Here is a 23,477-nt window from a genome sequence, read left to right on the forward strand (position 1 = left end):
ACCCCCAGTGAGACCTGATTTCTTCCTTGGGTTCAGACAGACACACCAGGTGGGCGGAGTCAGGCAGATGGAGACGCCCACCCAGGAGTCTGGCTGGCCTGAGGCAGGAAGCAGGTCCAGACAAGTCCAGGCAGAGGAAGAGAGAAGAGGTCTGCAGAGAGGCAGACGCAGACTGGGGCCTAGGTTGGAGCCTAGGGCCCTCGTGTAGCAGTCAGGCAGACGGTAGTGGCCGTCTGCGAGAGTCGGGAAGACAGTCTGGTGGAACTGTAGGTAGCCGGGGCTGGGCGGTGGCCCACCGGTACCGAACCGGGGAGCCAGCTGGAAACCGGAGCGCAGGAGGAGTGTACGGAAGGTGCAGGAAAGGACTTACATTACCAACCTGGGGTCAGGGGAAAACACCGCAGCCGTCTGTGGGACCCGTCCATCCAGCCGTTTGTTTCATCAGAGACTCCATGTGTGTTACTGGCTGAGTGAGTACCACCGTGGCATGCGGCACCGCGCTGCCCCCGCGACTCTGCACCTCACCAGGCCCCGTAACCCGCCTGCCATCCATCCCTACCCCATCACCGGGCCCCGGGACAACCAACCCCCTACCCACGGAGGGGAGAACTAACATCCAGGCTGCTCCCTGTCATCGCTCCTGGGATCCCCGTCCAGAGCAGCGGTGGTGTCAACAACCTCACCACAACCGTGGGTGGCGTCACGGACAATAACCAAATCCCCACAATCAAATCCCCTTTTCACTCATGGGAGAGGAACGCCGCTCGAGTCTCCGGGATCCGGCCCACCGCTCGAGCCACCACCGAGCAGCAGCGGCAGCAGCAGCCGGACCCGAGCAGTGGGAGAGAGCAGCGTCCCCTCCTCCGCCCGCGACACTTTCATCAGGCAATTTTATTAATTAATGCGACAAGAGTCAATAAAGTTTAAAAGATGTTACAAGACATTTGTGCATGGGTTGGATGAGGTGATGCCTCCCAAAAATAAATGACAGTAATACTGAGGATTTTGAAACAAATTGAGAGGTTGGAACTTGTTAGTTTAGTGTTCTGGAGTCAGTCTGGACTTTTCAGTCCGGTTTTAGAGTCTGCTATTCAAGCCTTTCAAGAAATTAAATCTCCTGTACTGGACCATCCTGATATAGACAGACCATTCTACCTTGAAGGAGATACCTCTGCTATTAGTGTAAATCAAAAAAGTCTGTGGAGCCTCTGTTAGGAGTCTCAACACAGAAACCAGACAGATATCCCTCCGGGAAGGACCCAGCCAAGGGGTGGCTCTTTTTAGGAGACCACCATAACCACCATATTAACCCCTTAACGACCGCGGGCCGTAAAATTACGTCCTAAATGACATAATCTTACTGCCCGCGGTCCTCCGGCGGCAGCATGCCGCGATCGGCACACATCTCAGCTGATTTTCACAGCTGAGATGTGTGCCTGCTAGGCACGAGCAGAATCGTTATCTGCTCGTGCCGATTAACCCCTTATAATGGCGCTGTCAATACATGACAGCGCCATTATAAGCGCAATCGCGGTAAAGTTTTACTTACCGCCAAAACCGGAAGTCACGTGACGCGATCACGTGACTCCCGATAGTTGTCATGGTAGTACAGGGTCATGTGATGACTCCTGTACTACACATGAATTGGTTTCACTTTCGCTGTGCCCGGGGCACAGCAAAAGAGAAAGACAGCGTATCTGCTGTTTACAGCCTTCCAGCTGTGATCAGCAGATACTGCAGAGCGATCGGAATGCTGATCGCAATAGCCCCCTAGGGGGACTAGTAAAATAAAAAAAAAAAAGTAAAAAAATAAGTTTTAAAAAATTAAAAAAAAACAAAAAAACCTAAAAGTTCAAATCACCCCCCATTCGCCCCATTGAAAATTAAAGGGTTAAAAAAATAAAAAATATACACACATTTGGTATCGCCGCGTTCAGAAACGCCCGATCTATCAAAATATAAAATCAATTAATCTGATCAGTAAACGGCGTAGCGGCAAAAAAATTCCAAACGCCAAAACGACGTTTTTTTGTCGCCACAACTTTTGCGCAAAATGCAATAAGAGGCGATCAAAACGTAGCATCTGCGCAAAAATGGTACCGGTAAAAACGTCAGCTCGAGACGCAAAAAATAAGCCGTCATTGAGCCTAAGATCCCGAAAAATGAGAACGCTACGGGTCACGGAATATGGCGTAAAACGTGCGCCACTTTTTTCGGACAAACTTCCGATTTTTTTTAACCCCTTATATAAAAGTAAACCTATACATGTTTGGTGTCTACGAACTCGCACTGACCTGAGGCATCACACCCACACATCAGTTTTACCATATAGTGAACACAGTGAATAAAATATCTCAAAAACTATAGTGCTATCGCACTTTTTTTGCAATTTTTCAGCATTTGGAATTTTTTTGCCATTTTCTAGTACACAATATGGTAAAACTGATGGTTTCATTTAAAAGTACAGCTCGTTCCGCAAAAAATGAGCCCTCACATGACCATATTGACTGAAAAATAAAAAAGTTACGTCTCTCAGAAAAAGAATGGCGAAAAAAAAAAACGGAAAGCGAAAAATCGGCCGGTCGTGAAAGGGTTAAGTGGCTCTTTTAGTCAATATCCAACTTTTTGACAAGTTTAAAGATATGACAAGGCTGGGTCCTTCCCGGAGGGATATCTGGCTGGTTTCTGTGTTGAGACTCCTAATAGAGGCTCCACGGACTTTTTTGATTTGCATATTTCCCAGGGGGAAATGTACCTAGGATTTCACTGTCTTGAGCGCCCTCGCTGGCTGCCAGCAGTGTTTTCTCTGGCTGGTCTCCCCGAGATCAGTGATTGTTTTGTCTTGTTGGTCTGCTAGGCATTGCTCCCACCTGACCAGAATCCTACTCTACACTGATGAGGGGCAATACCCCGAAACAGCTGTCTGTGGATGGATACCTGGCCTTGGTATTTCCCTTGCCATATCTTTAAACTTGTCAAAAAGTTGGATATTGACTAAAAGGGCCACTTAATATGGTGGTTATGGTGGTCTCCTAAAAAGAGCCACCTCTTGGCTGGGTCCTTCCCGGAGGGATATCTGGCTGGTTTCTGTGTTGAGACTCCTAACAGAGGCTCCACACACATTTTTGATTTGCATATTTCCCAGGGGGCAATGCACCTAGGATTTCACTGTCTTGAGCGCCCTCACTGGCTGCCGGCAGTATTTTCTCTGGCTGGTCTCCCCGAGATCTTGATTGTTTTGTCTTGTTCTGCTATTAGTGTAGGAACAGTTCTCTCATAAAATTCATCTGAAACAAGAAATAATCCCTGTAGATTCTTCTCCAAAATATTTTCTCCAGAAGAAAATAAATATTCCATTAGTGAATTACACACAACCATGGACGTCAATGGACACCCACATATACGAGTGACACGAAAGACAGTAAAAAAGACACCTTTATTAATATTGATTTAAAAAGTTTAAAACAGACAAAAGGTACCGTGAACAGGGAGGGACACAGACAGGAAAAATTACAAAAAATTAATGGTTTTTCAGGTGACCAAAAAATATATATGTACACCTGCGCCGGCATACCTGTTAGACTAAATGCTGGAAATTGCAGTATCCTGCGCTGTTCATTGGTTATAATGAATCACTTCTAAATTGCCGTACAGATGGAATTCCACCAACCTGCAGAGCATATGTGTGAATATTGATCGACAACCATGTGCAGAATACAGAGTGCAGCAATGATGTATTCCACCTGCAGTAAAAACCAACTTGCTACCCCTCACCCATCCAGATCCACACATTGTCCGTGCATGGCATATGTATAAATCATGCCAACATAGGTCACTCCCCAAAGTGGGGCATCCTTCCAAGTTGGAGCTGGCTATGCAATATAACGTTCACCAAAACAAGTAAGGTGAACAAAAAAGCAGTTTGATAAAGCATAATGCATGCCAGGCACAGGCAACTGAGTGGATACCAAAGGGAGGGGGGAGGGGGAGTGGTAATGCAGGCAGATTTAAACAGGCAAGACGGTAAATAACAGGCACATCGAAAAGTGGAAATAACAAATTACATCACCTGAAAATATCCTGCCGCGACCCTCACACTCCGACACGTGTTTCGCAGTTGCTTTCTCAAGGAGCGTGCCAGAGGTGAGGGGCAGGCTGGTTAAAAAGACTGGAGCAGCCTATGGAGATGAACTTTAAGATCATATGATCGGCTAAACGTAAATGACTCCACCTAAGGACGTGGCGCATGACAACCGTTACCACCACCGCTAATGGAATACGCTTCCCATATGCCGCGATCACGTGCCCGTGACGTCACGGCCCATGTGATAATGGAACCATGGAAACCACGGGACGCTTTCAGACGCGGTTTTGGAAGCGAGCGAGCAGTTCAGCAGGCATGCGCACTAGGTGGATTCACACACATAGAAGCAGACAGGAAATGTTCTAAATCTAAATGGGCTTCCAACAATCCGCCTCCTGTTACACGGGGTCGGTATATGTTACAACATTATCAATAGCACACAGTCAAGGCGGGAAATAAGAGCAAACACTGCATCAATGAACATATTCTAAAATACATAATACACTTTAAGAAAATATAAATTTTATAGGCAGTGTTCAACCATCCTCATCATGTTATAACATCTTTATCAGAAAGATGACAGATATTACATCAATGGACATATATTACCACGTACAGTACAGATGACAAAGTGCTCTCCCCGTTTACCCACGGAGAACATTCGGCCACCTCCACCACTTTTTGGTGCATACCCAGATATATAATGACACCATTGCGTCCTATAAGACATAAGAGCCCAGATCAGTAGTTGTAGTCCATAAGAACAGAATCCTCTTCATTTCTTTGGGTAAACGCCATAAACCATTGAACTCCAAGGCACTGATGTAGAAGTATATGCTCCAGAAATAAAGCCAGACATGGGTAACCTAATGAACTAAAAAACAGACAATTAAAATTACATAAAACACCCACCACACACACCTAAATAAAACCAGGTATGGCCATTGATACACATCAAAAGGTCACAATGACAAAACCAAAAGCAGACCCAAATGCATTGAAAGGCCACCTAATCATCTTACAGGAAAGCTGAGAACCCCATATTCTCATTCAGACCATTGGGGGCCAGGGTTCCCAGTCTATATATCCATTTACTTTCGACCTGGGCAAGAAGCCTGCCCAGGTCCCCCCCTCTTGTTCCCATAGAGATCATATCTATACCCTTGACTTTCAACATGGTAGGATTGCAGGAATGAAAGTTCTTAAAATGTCTAGGAATAGTTTTCAGAAGACTTACATCATTAATGCCTTTAGCCTTCTCTATATCTAGACAGTGCTCGCGGACCCTAATCTTTAGCTCCCTCGTGGTCAGACCAATGTATACCTTTTTGCACGGGCATTCAGCCCTGTAAATGACCCCCCTTGATGAACACGTGATTCTTTGTCTGATCTCGAACTCACGAGATCCATCAAAGTTATGGAATCTTTTTGCCTTTACAAGGTTGGTACAACGCCTTGCATAGGCCACAAGGGAAGAAGCCAAGCAACAGCGGTTGACCAAGCGTGCTTACCCGAGATGGTTCATAGTGGCTATGAACCAGCATGTCTCTCAGATTTTTAGCACGCTTGGCCACCAAAGATGGCCGTGATGGAAGAATTGATCTCAAAGTTGGATCCGTCATAAGAATATTCCAATGTTTATGAACAATCTTTTTCAACTCATCCCATCTACTATTGTAGGTTGTGATGAGACGCACCATTGGTTCATTCTTGTTACTGTCCTTTACAACATTAGAAAAGAGAAGGGAATTTCTAGTCGATTTCATTGCCCTTTTAAACCCATGTCTGATGACTCTCCGACTATAACCTCTAGTCTCAAATCTATGTGCCAGTTCCTCCGAATGAGTCATAAAACTGGCATCATCCGAACAAATCCTCCTTATTCTAAGGAACTGGCTACTAGGAATCCCCTGGATGGTACTTTTAGGGTGAGCAGAGGATGCCAACAATAACGAATTGGTAGCCGTAGGCTTACGATACACTTGCGTGGACAACAGGCCATTAGATGACGCAACAATCCTCAGATCTAAAAATTTAATGGTGCGCCCATATTCAAAGGTAAGTTTGATGTTCAAATCATTCTGATTTAAACATTGCATAAATTCCTGGAGACCACTGAGATCACCCTCCCAGATGAATAGAACATCATCAATATACCTGACCCAATTTTGGACCTGATGTGTACATAAGTTGTTATCGTCCACAAAAATTTGCCGCTCCCATGCCCCAAGAAAAGGTTAGCATAGGAGGGCGCACAGCAAGCCCCCATGGCAGTTCCCTGCGTCTGTAAATAAATCATACCGTTAAACGTAAAAATATTGTGCGTCAAAATAAATTCTAACAAAATGAGTATTAAATCAACCGTTGGTCGCGAGATGTTACTAGCCCTCAGGTACCATGAAACCGCCCTGAGACCGTCTTGGTGTCTAATGGAAGTATATAGAGATTCTATATCTGCCGACACCAACAGCATGTTATCTTCAAGATGAATACCATCTAATCGTCTCAGGGCGGCAGTGGTATCCTGAATGTAAGATGGTAATTCACAGACCAACGGTTTCAAATAAAAATCTATAACCTGACAGACTAGTTCTATCAGGCTGCCATTACCCGATATAATGGGTCTGCCAGGGGGGTTGGCTGGGTCCTTGTGTATTTTTGGGATCAGGTAAAGTGCTGGGAGTTGTGGATGAAGTCCCTTTATAGTATCCAGGAATTTTTTCGGTATTATGCCCTTATCATATGCTTGCTCCAAAATCAAAATTAAGGAATTGTGAAAGGATGAGGTAGGATTATATGGCAATTTCCGATAGCAATTAGTATCACCCAGCAGTTTGTTGGCTTGCTCCTCGTACTTGTCACACGGCCATATAACTAAATTGCCGCCTTTATCGGCTGGCTTGATCATCACATCCCGCCAGGACTGTAACTCCTTCAAGCCAGCCCACTCAGCTTTGTTGAGATTGCGGGATGGTGGTGGCAAAACAGCCAAGCCCTCAATTTCCTCAGAGACAAGCTTGGTAAATACCTCTAAGGCCGGACAGATACTCAGGCTAGGAATTTTTTTTGATTTATTCATCAATTGCAACGGAAAATTACCAACCTCATATCCTGAACTTTCCTCCTCCAAAGATTGTAAGACCAAAAGTGCTTCCTGTTCCTCCCTAGTGGTAAAAACGTCAGAAACCTGTGTTTTGTGATGTAGTTTTTTAAGCAATATTTTTCTTGAAAAGAGGTGAACATCCTTCACCGCTGTGAACGCGTCTAAAACATTAGAGGGAGAAAAAGTTAGTCCTTTTTCCAATAGCCGAATTTGTGTATTGGATAGCTTGTGTTGGGAAAGATTAATTACCTGTGGTCCATCCTTCCGTTTGTCCCGTGGATTTAATATATCATATCCTTTGCGTTTATGTCCACTATACGAAGGATTTCTTGGACCCTCAGAACCACTAGTTGACACCATGCTTTCCGATACCGAATTCAAAGACTGATTGGACGCAGACCTAGACGTCGTTAAATTCGATGCCTTCTTTGTCTGCCATTTGTATATTTTATTGGACTCAAAATCATTGACATCCCGCTGATACTTCTTCAGTTTTTCAACGCTAATCTCCTTCTCCCAGCGTTCAAAGTCCTTGTCCAGGCTTGCAAACAAATCATGTAATTCATCCTTGGACAAATCTTTTTGAATAGCCTCCTCCAAATCTTTAATTTCTGCCTCTAGTTTCTGCAGGGTAATTCTATTTTTCTCATTTATGATTTTGATGAACTCAAAAGAACAGGTAGCAGCCGCCTTACGCCATCTCATTATCAAGTCCTCCTGTTCCAAGTCAAAACTAGGATACAGATGGATTCTAAGGCCCCGGGGTATTATTTCCTGTTCACAGTAGCGTTCCAATGCATTATTTGTCCACCAAATTTTAGTTTTTTTGTGTAAAGCATTTTTGTATTTCTTGATGCTATCTTTACATGACACCTGGGGTAAACTCGTGACGGCACCTTTGCTGAATAAAGTTGAAGCTTTAGAAAGCCAGCTCGTTTCTCTGGCTTTAAAGTCCATATTGGAGTTGGACCAACTGTTCAAGAAACAGTATACAAATATAGTTACCAACCTCATGTCCTATTAGTGAAACTCAGCACTCTATATAACATAATTACACACAACCATGGACGTCAATGGACACCCACATATACGAGTGACACGAAAGACAGTAACAGGGTCTGCTTTTGGTTTTGTCATTGTGACCTTTTGATGTGTATCAATGGCCATACCTGGTTTTATTTAGGTGTGTGTGGTGGGTGTTTAATGTAATTTTAATTGTCTGTTTTTTAGTTCATTAGGTTACCCATGTCTGGCTTTATTTCTGGAGCATATACTTCTACATTAGTGCCTTGGAGTTCAATGGTTTATGGCGTTTACCCAAAGAAATGAAGAGGATTCTGTTCTTATGGACTACAACTACTGATCTGGGCTCTTATGTCTTATAGGACGCAATGGTGTCATTATATATCTGAGTATGCACCAAAAAGTGGTGGAGGTGGCCGAATGTTCTCCGTGGGTAAACGGGGAGAGCACTTTGTCATCTGTACTGTACGTGGTAATATATGTCCATTGATGTAATATCTGTCATCTTTCTGATAAAGATGTTATAACATGATGAGGATGGTTGAACACTGCCTATAAAATTTATATTTTCTTAAAGTGTATTATGTATTTTAGAATATGTTCATTGATGCAGTGTTTGCTCTTATTTCCCGCCTTGACTGTGCGCTATTGATAATGTTGTAACATATACCGACCCCGTGTAACATGAGGCGGATTGTTGGAAGCCCATTTAGATTTAGAACATTTCCTGTCTGCTTCTATGTGTGTGAATCCACCTAGTGCGCATGCCTGCTGAACTGCTCGCTCGCTTAAAAAACGGCGTCTGAAAGCGTCCCGTGGTTTCCATGGTTCCATTATCACATGGGCCGTGACGTCACGGGCACGTGATCGCGGCATATGGGAAGCGTATTCCATTAGCGGTGGTGGTAACGGTTGTCATGCGCCACGTCCTTAGGTGGAGTCATTTACGTTTAGCCGATCATATGATCTTAAAGTTCATCTCCATAGGCTGCTCCAGTCTTTTTAACCAGCCTGCCCCTCACCTCTGGCACGCTCCTTGAGAAAGCAACTGCGAAACACGTGTCGGAGTGTGAGGGTCGCGGCAGGATATTTTCAGGTGATGTAATTTGTTATTTCCACTTTTCGATGTGCCTGTTATTTACCGTCTTGCCTGTTTAAATCTGCCTGCATTACCACTCCCCCTCCCCCCTCCCTTTGGTAATAATAATAATAATAATTTTATTCATTTATGTAGCGCTATTAATTCCATAGCACTTTACATACATTGGCAACACTGTCCCCATTGGGGCTCACAATCTAGAGTCCCTATCTGTATGTCTTTGGAATGTGGGAGGAAACCGGAGTACCCGGAGGAAACCCACGCAAACACGGGGAGAACATACAAACTCCTTGCAGATGGTGTCCTTGGTGGGATTTGAACCCAGGACCCCAGCGCTGCAAGACTGCAGTGCTAGCCACTGAGCCACCGTATCCACTCAGTTGCCTGTGCCTGGCATGCATTATGCTTTATCAAACTGCTTTTTTGTTCACCTTACTTGTTTTGGTGAACGTTATATTGCATAGCCAGCTCCAACTTGGAAGGTTGCCACACTTTGGGGAGTGACCTATGTTGGCATGATTTATACATATGCCATGCACGGACAATGTGTGGATCTGGATGGGTGAGGGGTAGCAAGTTGGTTTTTACTGCAGGTGGAATACATCATTGCTGTACTCTGTATTCTGCACATGGTTGTCGATCAATATTCACACATATGCTCTGCAGGTTGGTGGAATTCCATCTGTACGGCAATTTAGTAGTGATTCATTATAACCAATGAACAGCGCAGGATACTGCAATTTCCAGCATTTAGTCTAACAGGTATGCCGGCGCAGGTGTACATATATATTTTTTGGTCACCTGAAAAACCATTAATTTTTTGTAATTTTTCCTGTCTGTGTCCCTCCCTGTTCACGGTACCTTTTGTCTGTTTTAAACTTTTTAAATCAATATTACTAAAGGTGTCTTTTTTACTGTCTTTCGTGTCACTCGTATATGTGGGTGTCCATTGACGTCCATGGTTGTGTGTAATTATGTTATATAGAGTGCTGAGTTTCACTAATAGGACATGAGGTTGGTAACTATATTCCATTAGTGACAGTAAGCTCTTAGCTGTAAGATTAGCTATTGCTGAATGGCGACATCTTCTTGGATAAACTAATTTCCCAATGACCATCTCTGCTGATCACAAAAATATGGAATATTTTCAATTATCTCATAGGCTGAATCCCCACTAAGGATGATGATCACTCTTATTTTCACGATTTGATTTCAGCTACACCTATCATCCTGCTGAGAAAAAAATGCAGTCTCATCCAAATCTTTTGATCTGTTTGATGCCTCTGATGTTTCATCCTCACAAGTAATTGAACGTGAATGTATCATTTCTGCCAACTCTTCTTCATCCAATTCTCCACCCAATGGACATTCTCTGGTTTCAAATGCAGTTCACCAGAAAGTCTTATTCTTTGCCCATTCTTCCATCCTCTCCAGTCACACAGGAGTTAAGCAAACTTCTGAACTTCTTTCCAATTCAATTTTTACTTGTGGCCCAAATGGTGACAAGATGTCAGGGACTTTGTAGCATCTTGCCCTTAGTGTCCTCACCTCTTAGTCGGTTCTCTTCAGCCTCCTTCTATCCCACATAAATAGAGCTGTGGAAATAAAAGCGCAGATAGGGTATTACCCCAATAACATGGGGTGAGGGGGGGGGGAGTAAAAACTCACCAGATGTGGTTGTGCAAGTCACAACTCCTTTACTCGCGTATAATACTCTGATCCAGGCTGCAGCTACCCGATGGCAGATAACAGAGAATAATGGAGAGGGGTGATAATGCCGCGCCAAAAGATCACTTGCAATGTCAGATTAACGTATCTTTATTATTGGCATAGGTCTACGCGTTTCAGGAGCTCTGCTCCCTTCCTCAGGACCGACAAGCATCAAAGAAACATCAAATCTGCTGCTTAGTTGCCCTTGTAGCACCAGGTGCAGCACAAGTTCCTGACTGACGCTTCCTCCACATGATCAATGTGGAGGAAGCGTCAGTCAGGAACTTGTGCTGCACGCAAGTGATCTTTTGGTGCGGCATTATCACCCCTCTCCATTATTCTCTCCTTCTATCCCACAGGATTCTTGGCCTGTCGACTTTGTTACTGATCTTCCCGTGTGCAGATATTTAATAATATCTGGGTTGTGGTGGACCAAGTATCTAAGTATCTGTCTCATTTTGTCTCCTTGCCGGGACTTCCATCTGCTCCGCAGTTGGCTTAAGTGCTTTCCAAAGAAATTTCTGGTTTGACGGTCTTTCAGTTAGTAGTCTTTGATCGTGGTGTGCAATTTGTCTCCCAGTACAGGAGAGCGCTCTTTACAAACTTAAAAATTTCCCTGGATTTTTACTCAGCTTATCACCCCCAAAGTAATGGCCAGACTAACAGAATTACTCAGTGCATGGGGCATTATTTATGAATGTTCTCCAACTTCAATCAAAATAATTTGCCAGACATGCTATGTTGGGCCGAATTTACCCAGAACAATTATGTCTCAGAGTCTTTTGGGAAATCTCCATTTGTTATAGTGCTCTGGTCCTCAATAGATTTATTCCCTACAATGAAGACTGTAAGATGGTTCATGGGAATCTCTTCTACTTGATAGACTGGAAGGGATATGTTCCTAAGGAGAGATACTGGGTGTTCAAAAATGGCAAAATGCTCCACTTTTCTCAAGAGATTTTATGTTAAGCATCCTCTGTTATTGATTACTGATTCTACTGGGAGTGGATCTAAGAAAAAGGGGCACTTTTATGCATTGGTTTGCGTATCTTGAACTTTGCTTACTTCCAGGGGTTGCTGCCAACTGTTGTGCTCCATATAAGGTTTGCAAGTTGCCTGGTGTGGCTCCATAATGTCATCTCCATAAGCCTCTAAAGGCCCACTAAGACAATTTTCACATCACCGTACGCTCAGTGACTCCATTAGTGCTTACGCCAAAACCCCGCAAATTAGGATTTGGGCTCATGCATTTGTAACGGGGTGCCAGGGGTGCCTCGGGGATTCTAGTCGTGGCCCCTTTTTCTGTCAGGCTCACCCCCGGCTCCGCCGTCACTATTGGGACAGGAGATGACTTGGTGGGGCAGAGTGTGGTGGTGCAGACGCCGTCGTCGGTTGTACAGAGACTCTGCAGACATGGATCAATTGAACCAGCAGGCATTTTTATTACACACTTCTTCTTCACAGAGGCACAACACTTCAGGTGACTTCACACTTTTTGGCTGAGGGGAAAAACCTGTTCTGACGTCTCCTCCAGTGGGGATGTGCCCGGCTAATCTGCTTCACCTGGCTCCCACTACGGCTACCCACAGACCGGACCCACACCAGTACTGCTTCGCACTTGAGGTTCCGCCTTCTCCTCTTCTCTCCGGCTTTCCTATTCACCCAGCTCCCACACTCTGCCCCTTCTCTGCTTCTTTTCTCCCGTCCCGGACACAACTGCCTTCTGGTTCTAACTTTTTCCTTTACAACTCTCCTTCTCCCTCCCCTTTCTGCTGCCGGCCCCTCCTTTCCTCTGCCCTGTTTCTGTGGAGACAGCCGTCCCACCCGGCCACTAGGGGAACCCCTAAAAACAGTGCATATAACAAAAAAAACATTTTTATTAAATCGCATTAACATTCCGGGGAAACTGTACCTCCTTGTAAGGGGTCTGCCCACCCCTTACATACCTCCCCTCTTTAAGCCTAAGCCTCCCGGTAAGGCACAAACCTAAAAACCACATTTATATCATAAAGTCATTGTAGTAAAACTACAAACATGTTCACCTTTGGGCACACGCAAGGGGCGCACCAGTCCGGCGCCCGGAGTCCCTCCTGGGAGCTCCCGGTCTTAGTTGGTAACGTGCCCGGAGGCCTTCAGTAAGCACTCCCGGTCTTTGTAGATTTTCTGCCCGGAGGCTTTTGCAGCACTCCCGGTCTTAGACGGCAGAAGCACAAAAGAGCAAAGTATCCTTTAACCACACGGAGGGAACCCCTGGCTCAGTCCAGCGTCAGGCTCCTTCCGGGCTTAGCAGCTTGAACCGATTGCAAACAGCAGAACTTTTCCGGCTCTGAACAATGCCGGTATTTAACATAAACAGGTCCACTATCTTCCGGTCTTGACAATTCACTCAGGGTGATAGGCACGTTTCCATTCCGCCCGTTGAGCCTTCACGTAGTCAGACAAGGACTGCCCAGGCAACCGGCGCAGCCTCCGGAAGGGTTCGTAATTGACGGTCGGCTCCGATGTCCCGGTCTCCGGTCTTGCCTCCTCAACCCCCGACGGGGGTGATGGGGTTGCTGCACGGGACGGCTGGAGGCTGCCCATGACAATCACCGGGTGAGTAACCAGGCTCTGTTGAATAGCCAGCACCGCCGGGGTCCCCTTCTCTGGGTCAGTGCTCGGTCCGGGCATGACTTCCAGGGCTACGGCCAGTGTGCTTCTTGGGTGGGAGATCTCAGCCAGTACCGGTCTTTGCTGTGCACGCCGCCGGTATTGGCATTCCTCCCACTCAATTTCTTGCTGCCATTGGGCAGCCTCTTGGGTAGTGGGCATCCGGGTCACTCCGACCGCGAATGGGCCCCGGCATCCCACCTCTCTCATGAACCGCACCTTCTCTCCCAGGTATAAAGTATGAAGGCGTTGTGGTAGGCCCTCAGTGTTCAGGTTCACCCGGTTGTAGAAGTAATGATCACCGGTCTCTTCATCCTCGATGAAACCATAACCCTCTCTCTGGTTGAACTTTACCACAGTTCCGACGGTACACTGTCATTCGAATTCCTCACTCTGGGGACCAGCCATCATTTCACGGGCCACGGTCTCGGCCAGCAACCTCTCCTGTACCGGGTCGGGTTCTGGTGATGGGGACTTCCGCCGAATCTGGGACGACGGCTGTAATGGATCCCAAAAGAAACCCCACTCGTCCTTTTCTAGCTCCCGGGCGTGTGGTTCTTCCGGGGCCGGAACGGTTACGTGGGTTGAAGATCCCACCGCGACTGGCGGGGGTATCTCCGGGCACGGGTATGGAGATCCCAGGAGTCTGTCTCCCGACGGCAGCTGTGCGGTGTATGTAGCTCGGACCTCGGTCGAGGTCTCTCCGGTCGCGGCGTCCCAGGTAGTGACCCAGGTAACTCTCGTGGGCCACTCCGGTCCTCCGGGTACTGCCGGTAGGTTGAGAGGAAGTCCTTCCGCAGCCGCAGCCTGCTTCGGGCGTCCTCTGCCCAGGTTAGTTGCTGCTAGCGCGGCCACCACATCTTGCTGCTTTCCGGAGGTCTCCATCTTGTTTGCAGTCAGCGTCTCTGGTAATGGCGGCGGGGTCAGTGGAGATGCTGGAGGAAGTGGAGGCGGGCCTACTTTTCCCGCTCTTGGGTATACTCCACCCCCAGTCTCACACATCAGGTCGACCCCTCCGTGGCGGTTCTTCTTTTTTTTTCTGGAACACCGCCCACTTCACCTATCTTCCTCAGCATCCTGGGGCCAGCACCTCCCCTCTTTGGGCGGAGCACTCCGTACTTCTTTTTCTTCACCGGCCAGCCCCAGACTCTTCTTTTGGCGCCAATTCTTCGCGCGTTTACTGTGTCCTTGAAGACGGCGGCCATCTTGTCGCCATCTTGTGCCCGGTCCAACGCCTTAGGCACTACTTCTTCTTCCCACCATGGGATCGGGACCCGTCGCCAATAATCCGGATCCTGTGCCCTAGGCACCACTTGGTCTCCATCTTCTTGGATCGGGACCCTTTGCATATAATCCGTATCCTGCCGACTACGCCACATGTAACGGGGTGCCAGGGGTGCCTCGGGGATTCTAGTCGTGGCCCCTTTTTCTGTCAGGCTCACCCCCGGCTCCGCCGTCACTATTGGGACAGGAGATGACTTGGTGGGGCAGAGTGTGGTGGTGCAGACGCCGTCGTCGGTTGTACAGAGACTCTGCAGACATGGATCAATTGAACCAGCAGGCATTTTTATTACACACTTCTTCTTCTTCACAGAGGCACAACACTTCAGGTGACTTCACACTTTTTGGCTGAGGGGAAAAACCTGTTCTGACGTCTCCTCCAGTGGGGATGTGCCCGGCTAATCTGCTTCACCTGGCTCCCACTACGGCTACCCACAGACCGGACCCACACCAGTACTGCTTCGCACTTGAGGTTCCGCCTTCTCCTCTTCTCTCCGGCTTTCCTATTCACCCAGCTCCCACACTCTGCCCCTTCTCTGTTTCTTCTCTCCCGTCCCGGACACAACTGCCTTCTGGTTCTAACTTTTTCCTTTACAATTCTCCTTCTCCCTCCCCTTTCTGCTGCCGGCCCCTCCTTTCCTCTGCCCTGTTTCTGTGGAGACAGCCGTCCCACCCGGCCACTAGGGGAACCCCTAAAAACAGTGCATATAACAATAAAAACATTTTTATTAAACCGCATTAACATTCCGGGGAAACTGTACCTCCTTGTAAGGGGTCTGCCCACCCCTTACACATTGATGGGACCATTGACTATAATGATGCAGATGGAGTTACAATGTGCTCTGTCGTGCATAATTGTTGGCCATATATACCTGGTTGAGATGGGCATTAAGATGTAATTGTTAACGTCTTGCTGCTCACCTCAACTGGGAATATATGGGTGAGAAAATGATGTACAACAGAATACACTGTGACTCCATCTGCATCATGATAGTCAATGGAGCCATCAGCACGTGCCAAAATCCCATTTTGATGGGGGCTAACATGTGGTGAACATAGCCTAAGACACACATCTGTATTTTAGGATTAAGACTCCTAATCCAGTCTTTGAGTCCATTCTGTGCTTTCATCCTACAAGACCTCTGAGTTGTTGCATGCTTCTGGCTTTGCCAGCTATTTGTTGATTAACATCCCCTGTACTATCCTCAAGCCATAATAACTCACAGACCATATTGAATTTTATTCATTCTATTCTCTCCGCCTTGCTATACCTCTGTGATCCCTGTTCATACCTCTGAGGTTTACTCTGGTCTAGCTAAGCATTCTCTACACCTGCCCTCTGGTTTGCCAAGTTGTTGTTCCCATTGTGCTTTCCGGTCTGCTTCACGAATGCCCTGGGTCAGTGTGCCCACTCTGACCTGCAACTTTAAGAATGTAGCTCACCAGCCTAACAAAGTTTTTGCTTAAACTTGATGTGTTTGTCTATAAAAGTTTAAAAACTTATGAAATGCTTAGAATTGTATTTCCGTAACCACAGAGATCTAAAAATAAACACAACAAACTTTGTAAAAAATGAAATTTATTTCAGTTTCAAATCTTTTGACCACGCTTTTAGCTAAATTGGAAGACACAACCACAGTTCGAGAATGTAGAATATAGCATAGTATATAATGGTCCTGGATTTTGGACCTCACAAGATGTATACAGGAGCAACTGTTTATAAAAATCAACCTGGTTACATTTAACCCAGTTACATCAATACTGTAATGCTGATTTCATGTATACATGCATTCACTGAAGAAATTGTCTTATTCCACTAATCAAAATGGTCAGCAAAATCTTCATCATCAATCATTAGCAAAGGCTTTATTTCATGCTATAGGTATGTATTTTACATTATATTTACCTCACTTTATGTTGTCCATAGCCAGCGTATATAATGAATTCCAACCAGGCAGGACGCACCACCTGGTGAGAGTATGATGATGCCCTGAGGCTGTGGCATGTAAGTATACTTATGTAAACAGGCAGGTATACAAAGCAGGCTTGTTATGCACGCAGGAAACTATACCCATATGTCACCGCACCAATGATAAGTAAGAAAAAATAAATACAAAAACTCCTTTATTTTACGTAGAAAAAGGAAAGCGATGCTATCAGTGCCCAATAAGTGGCCTAAGGAACAAAACAACTTTGTGAACAGCCCTTGTTGTAATGTTTCTGCCAGCGCGCCTGTTTGTCAATGTTCTGTTTTGTTATTGTTATGTGATATAATAGCATTAAGGCATTTGCTTGGCAAGCTCCCTGACGTCCCATGAGTAAGGTTACAAAAACGGAAACAAGGCAAAGCAAGATTAAAATTCCATGGTATATTTTCCTCCTAAGTCTTACTGCTAAGCTGTTCCTACAGAAACCCCGTGAGATAAAGCAAGTGAATGATTGGAGACTGGTGCTTCAAGTATTACGCAAAAGTTTAATAAAAGCTTCGGAATTTATTCAGTTTGATATGATGAGAGAGACATCACACAAATACAGGACTCCATCAATGTGACACAAATGTTTCTATAATTAAAGAAATATATTGTGAAAAGTAGTAATCGGAAACTCCTGGGTAAAGAATGTATCGGGATCTCCCAGCTATCAAATATCTTTCATATAAGCACCACCTATAGTTATGGTCATGATTAAAAATCTTCTTCTAAACATCATAATCATGCACATAGAGCCTCAATTACAAAGGTGAACATACTGTGCTACTCAGACTCAGTGTTTCTCATCTTTAAAGGGAACCTGTCATGTAAAAAAAATGACATTACTCACAGATCCTTAGTTAATAGCATTTTTTACATGATAGGTTCCCTATAAAGTTGAAAAAAACTGCATTGTACCCACGCCTCCAGCATTGACTGACAGCCAGCTAATGCAGAGTCAGCTGTCAGTCAGTGTCGGCGGAGTGGTTACAGCCACCGCTCACTATACACTGAGCATGACTGGAGCCATGCAAGAGCCACCCTTATGACTTAAAGAAGTTATCCACTACCCTAACTCACTTAATTTTTTATTCATCAATTGTGACAATACCCCATAAATTCTCAATCGGGTTTAGGTCAGGGGAGTTTGCTGGCCAATCACTAATTATGGAAACTTCCCACTAGACCTCAAGTAGGTTGGATTGTGTGCTTCTCCACTCTTCCTCCAGACTCTGGGACCTTGATTTCCAAATGAATTTATGCATAAAATGCAAAATTTATTTTCATCTGAAAACAACACCTTGGACCACTGAGCAACAGTCCAGTTATTTTTCTCCTCGACCCAGGTAAGACGCTTCTAGTGTTGGCTATTGGTCATGAGTGGCTTGACACAAGGAATGCGACACTTGTAGCCCATGTCCTGGATACGTCTGTGTGTGGTGGCTCTTAAAGCACTGACTCCAGCAGTAGTCCACTCTTTGTGAATCTCCCAAAAATCTTTGAATGGCATTTTCTCATCAATCCTATCAAGACTGCAATTATCCTGGTTGCTTGTGCACCTTTTTTTACCACACTTTTTTCTTCCACTCAACTTTAAATTATTATGCGTGGATACAGCACACTGTGAATAGCCAGCTTCTTTAGAAAATCTTCTTCTTATTATTATTATTATTATTAATAATATTTATTTATAGAGCACTATTAATTCCATGGTGCTGTATATGACAAGGGGTTACATACAGAATATATATACAAGTTACAATAGACAGACTAGTACAGAGGGAAGAGGACCCTGCATTAGGGGGCTTACATTATATAGTATTTTGGGGAGGAGACAGTAGGTGGGGTGTAGGTCAGGCGGCAGTTCCGCGTAGTGGTGATGCAGCAGCTCCGCACTGTGGTGAGGCAGTAGCTGTGGTGGTGGTGAAGCAGTGGGGTCATTGAAGATTATAGGAATTTCTGAACTAATGAGTCTTCAAGTTCCGTTTGAAGCTTGCAAATGTAGCATATAGCCTGACGTGTTGAGGCAGCAAATTCCAGAAAACAGGGGATGCTCGGGAGAAGTCTTGGAGACGGTTGCATGAAGAGTGAATGAGAGAGGAGTAGAAAAGGAGATCTTGGGAGGGCCAAAGATTACGTTTTGCAGTGTAGCGGGACATTAGTTCAGAGATATACGGAGGAGATAGATTATGGATGGCTTTGTAGGTCAGTGTTAGTAGTTTGAAATGGATACAGGGGAAGATTGGGAGCCAATGGAGGGATTTGCAGAGAGGAAAAGTGGGGTGGTATTGAGGAGAGAGGTGGATCAGTCGGGCAGCAGAATTAAGGATGGACTGGAGAGTGGCAACAATGTTAGCAGGGAGGCCACAGAGGAGGATGTTGCAGTAATCGAGGCGGGAGATTATGAGGGCATGCACTAGCATTTTTGTAGATTGAGAATTGAGGAAAGGACAGATTCTGGATATATTTTTGAGTTGAAAACAGCAGGAGATGGTGAGGGATTGGATGTGTGGTATGAAGGACAAGGCAGAGTTGAAGGTCACTCCGAGGCATCGAACTTTGGGTACTGGGGAGAGCGTGATGTTATTTATTGTAATAGATAGATCAGGTAGAGAGTGTAGGTGAGATGGAAGAAATATGATTAGTTCAGTTTTTGCCACCTTGAGCTTTAAGAAGCGAGAGGAGAAGAAGAAGGATATGGCCAATAGACACTCCAGAATTCTGAACAGCAGAGATGTGACATCTGGACCAGAGAGGTAAATCTGAGTGTCATCAGCATATAGGTGGTACTGAAAGCCATGGGGCTTTATGAGTTGTCCCAGGCAAAATGTATAGAAGGAAAAAAGTAAGGGTCCCAGGACAGAACCTTGAGGGACGCCAACACAGAGAGGGTAAAGCCCTGTGGAATATGTTGGCGCTATAGATATAAAGATTTATTATTATTAGAGGGCGGGATGAAGAGGTTGTGTTGGAGTGGGAGACACTAAAAGTGCGGTTGGAAATATGTGAAGAGATCCAAGAGAGGGCAAGATCTCTAACATCAAAGGAAGAGAGGATCTGTAATAGGAGGGAGTGGTCGACAGTGTCAAAGGGTGAGGACAGGACTAGAAGTAGGAGTATAGAAAAGGGATTATTAGCTTTGGCAGTAAGTCATTTGTGATTTTAGTCAGGGCAGTTTCAGTAGAATGATGTGGACGGAAGCTGAACTGTAGGTTGTCGAAGAGAGAGTTAGATGAGAAGTGGGAGGAAAGTTCAGCATGGACATGCTGTTCGATGAGTTTTGAAGCAAACGGGAATAGTGATATGGGGCGATAGCTGGTAGTAGAGGTTGGATCGAGGAAAGGTTTCTTTAGGGGGAAGGTACCAGTCGTTAAAGATAGGTTGAAAAGATGGGTTAAGGCTGGAATAAGGATAGTGGTGAGGTTGGGGAGGAAGTGGGATGGGATCGGGTCAAGTGCGCAGGTAGTGAGGTGCACTTTCAAGAGAAGACGTGTGAGCTCTCCTTCGTTGATGGCGGGGAGGGGCAGTGGTCTGTTATATGAAGGGGTTGTGATGGTTGAGCAGAAAAGACTTGCCTGGTTTAGTTGATCTTTTCTTTGAAATATGTGACAAAATCTTCTGCGGAAATGAGGGAGGTTGGAAGGGGCAGTGGTGAGCGAAGGGGGGAGTTGAAAGTATTGAATAACTGTTTTGGGGTTGCGTGTTAAAGAAGATATGAGGGTTCTGAAGTAATGCTTAGCAGAGGTGAGGCCGAATGAAATGTGTGAATTGCATTTTTTAATGTCTTGACATCTTCCTGGGAGTGCGTTTTCTTCCACCACCGCTCAGCAGCTCTAGACACTTGCTGAAGTTTTTTAGTTAGGTTATTGTGCCAGGGTTGTCTATTGATTCGTCTCACTCTGCCATGCACAAGGGGAGCGACTGAATCAATAGCTGATGTGAGAGAGGTGTTGTAGAAAATGGTGGCACTGTCTATGTCGTGGAGTGAAGACATGGAGGACAGCAGCAGGATAGAGTCAGAGAGGGTGTGAATGTTGAGGTGTGCAAGGTTTCTGCGGGGGTGTGGTAGGTGCTGGACAGGGGGGGACAGGTGAGGAGGACAGGGCTGGAAAGGTCAGTAGGTGGTGGTCAGATAGGGGAAGAGGGGAGATTGTGAGGTCAGATAGAGATCAGAGACGGGTGAAGATAAGGTCTAAGGTGTGTCCATCTTTATGGGTGGCAGATGTGGACCACTGAGTTAAACCAAAAGATGAAGCAAGGGACAGGAGTTTGGAGGCTGCTGACTGGCGGGTGTCAGTGGGGATGTTGAAGTCACCATACATCCCAACTTTTGAAAAGAGAAAAGAGGGACAAAGTCTGTGGCTCGCACAGCGCGCCTCGGCAAGTTTTCACCACGCCCCTAGCCACACCCTAGCCACACCCATTTGCAATAAGGGTCATTCAGCACTTGCCCCAGACTGTTCATTCATAGTCATAGCAGCCAGAATTTTCTTATATTTATATAAGCGTAACTATATGACATGTGTGCCTATAAGGCCGTACTCACACATTACATAAATTCAGGTTTTTTTTGTTTCTGCCGCTGTCTGCACCAAACTACACAATACATTTTTGCTGCATTTTTTATGCCTTTTCTCCATTATTTAATGTGTTTTTGGTTCAGATGTCAATCTGCGTTTTTAAGGGTTTTTATTGTACAGAGAAGCTTTTTCCTACGTTTTTTTTAAGCTCCACATAAAAACCTTTAGAGAAAAAAAACAAAACAAAACCGCAGAGTTCGGCGGCGTGTTTTCATGGAATCACATCCACTTTGTTTGGACAATTAAACAAAGCAGAATAAATGTGCAAACAAACAGCAGAAGAAAAATGCAGCATTTACACTACATGTCAACATGGACTAAGGGGTACTTTGCCCACTACGACATCGCAGGTGCGATGTCGGTGGGGTCAAATTGAAAATGACGCACTTCCGGCATCGCATGCGACATCGTAGTGTGTAAAGGTTTGATGATACGATTAACGAGCGCAAAAGCGTCGTAATCGTATCATCGGTGCAGCGTCGGCGTAATCCATGATTACGCTGACGCGACAGTCCGATGTTGTTCCTCGCTCCTGCGGCAGCACACATCGCTGTGTGTGAAGCCGCAGGAGCGAGGAACATCTCCTACCTGCGTCACTGCGGCTTCCGTAGGATATGCGGAAGGAAGGAGGTGGGCGGCATGTTTACATCCCGCTCATCTCCGCCCCTCCGCTCCTATTGGCCGCCTGCCGTGTGACGTCGCAGTGACGCCGCACGACCCGCCCCCTTAATAAGGAGGCGGGTCGCCGGCCAGAGCGACGGTCGCAGGACAGGTGAGTCCATGTGAAGCTGCCGTAGCGATAATGTTCGCTACGGCAGCTATCACAAGGATATCGCAGTTGCGACGGGGGCGGGCACTATCGCGCTCGGCATCGCAGTATCGGCCTGCGATGTCGCAGCGTGCAAAGTGCCCCTTATTGTCCAAGCAGAGTGGATGAGACGTCATGAAATTTCCGCCCCTTTTGCATCAAAAGATGCTGCTGAACTGTGCAGTTTTGAGGGTTTATTTTATTTATAAGCTTCAGGATTCACATCTGCAACAAAGATGTATCAAATAAGGGGAACAATGCATAAAAATACCGCAAACACGTGATAATCGTACATGAATGTCATTGCGCTCGTAGTGCAGACACTTGCAGAAAAAACGCAGCATTTACGCTACGTGTGAACACGGCCTCAACAATACATTTGTATTACATTTTTTATGGGTTTTAATAAAGAAAAATAATAAATTGTGCCATTTTTTTACACCATTTACTGATCCCCACAATAATCTGATTGCTGTGTTGTTCGGGCCGTTACAATTACAGGGAAACAAAATACGTCCATGTTATTTGCTGATTTGTGATGTTTATTATTTTATAAAAAATGACATTATTCTATTTTTTTATTATTTTTAGTAATTTTATTAGAAGAAAAAAAATATCTCTTTCTCTCCATCTAGAATATAGGACACAGAAAGGCTGCTCTGTACAATGGAGCTCTATGTCCGGTGTGAAAGGTTCATCCATGTTAAATCCTCCCTCTGACATCGTCATTCCTAGTGACTTAACAGCTAGAAAAGCTAGGAGGGCTACTGGACCTGTTTGAAAGTTGCTGGCTTGAATCCAAGGTGGTGAAATTAAAAAGAAAAAAATTATATTTGTATTTTATTTTCTCATTTCTTTATAGTAGTTTTATGGGAAGAAACGAATCTGACTCTTTCCTTCACCTACAAAGAGATGCAGTATCTATCTATCTATCTATCTATTATGTATCTATTTTTATATCTATCCCTCTGTCTATTATCTATCTATTATCTATCTATCTTTCTATATATCATGTATCTATTATATCTATCTATCTATCCCTTTATTATCTATTATATATCTATCTATCTATCATGTATCATCTATCTATCTATCATGTATCCATCTATCTATTATCTATCTTGTATCTATCTATTTATCTATCTATTATTTATCTATCTATCATCTATC

This window comes from Anomaloglossus baeobatrachus, chromosome 1 (assembly GCF_048569485.1).
Source record: "Anomaloglossus baeobatrachus isolate aAnoBae1 chromosome 1, aAnoBae1.hap1, whole genome shotgun sequence".
In the NCBI taxonomy this organism is placed as follows: Eukaryota; Metazoa; Chordata; class Amphibia; order Anura; family Aromobatidae; genus Anomaloglossus; species Anomaloglossus baeobatrachus.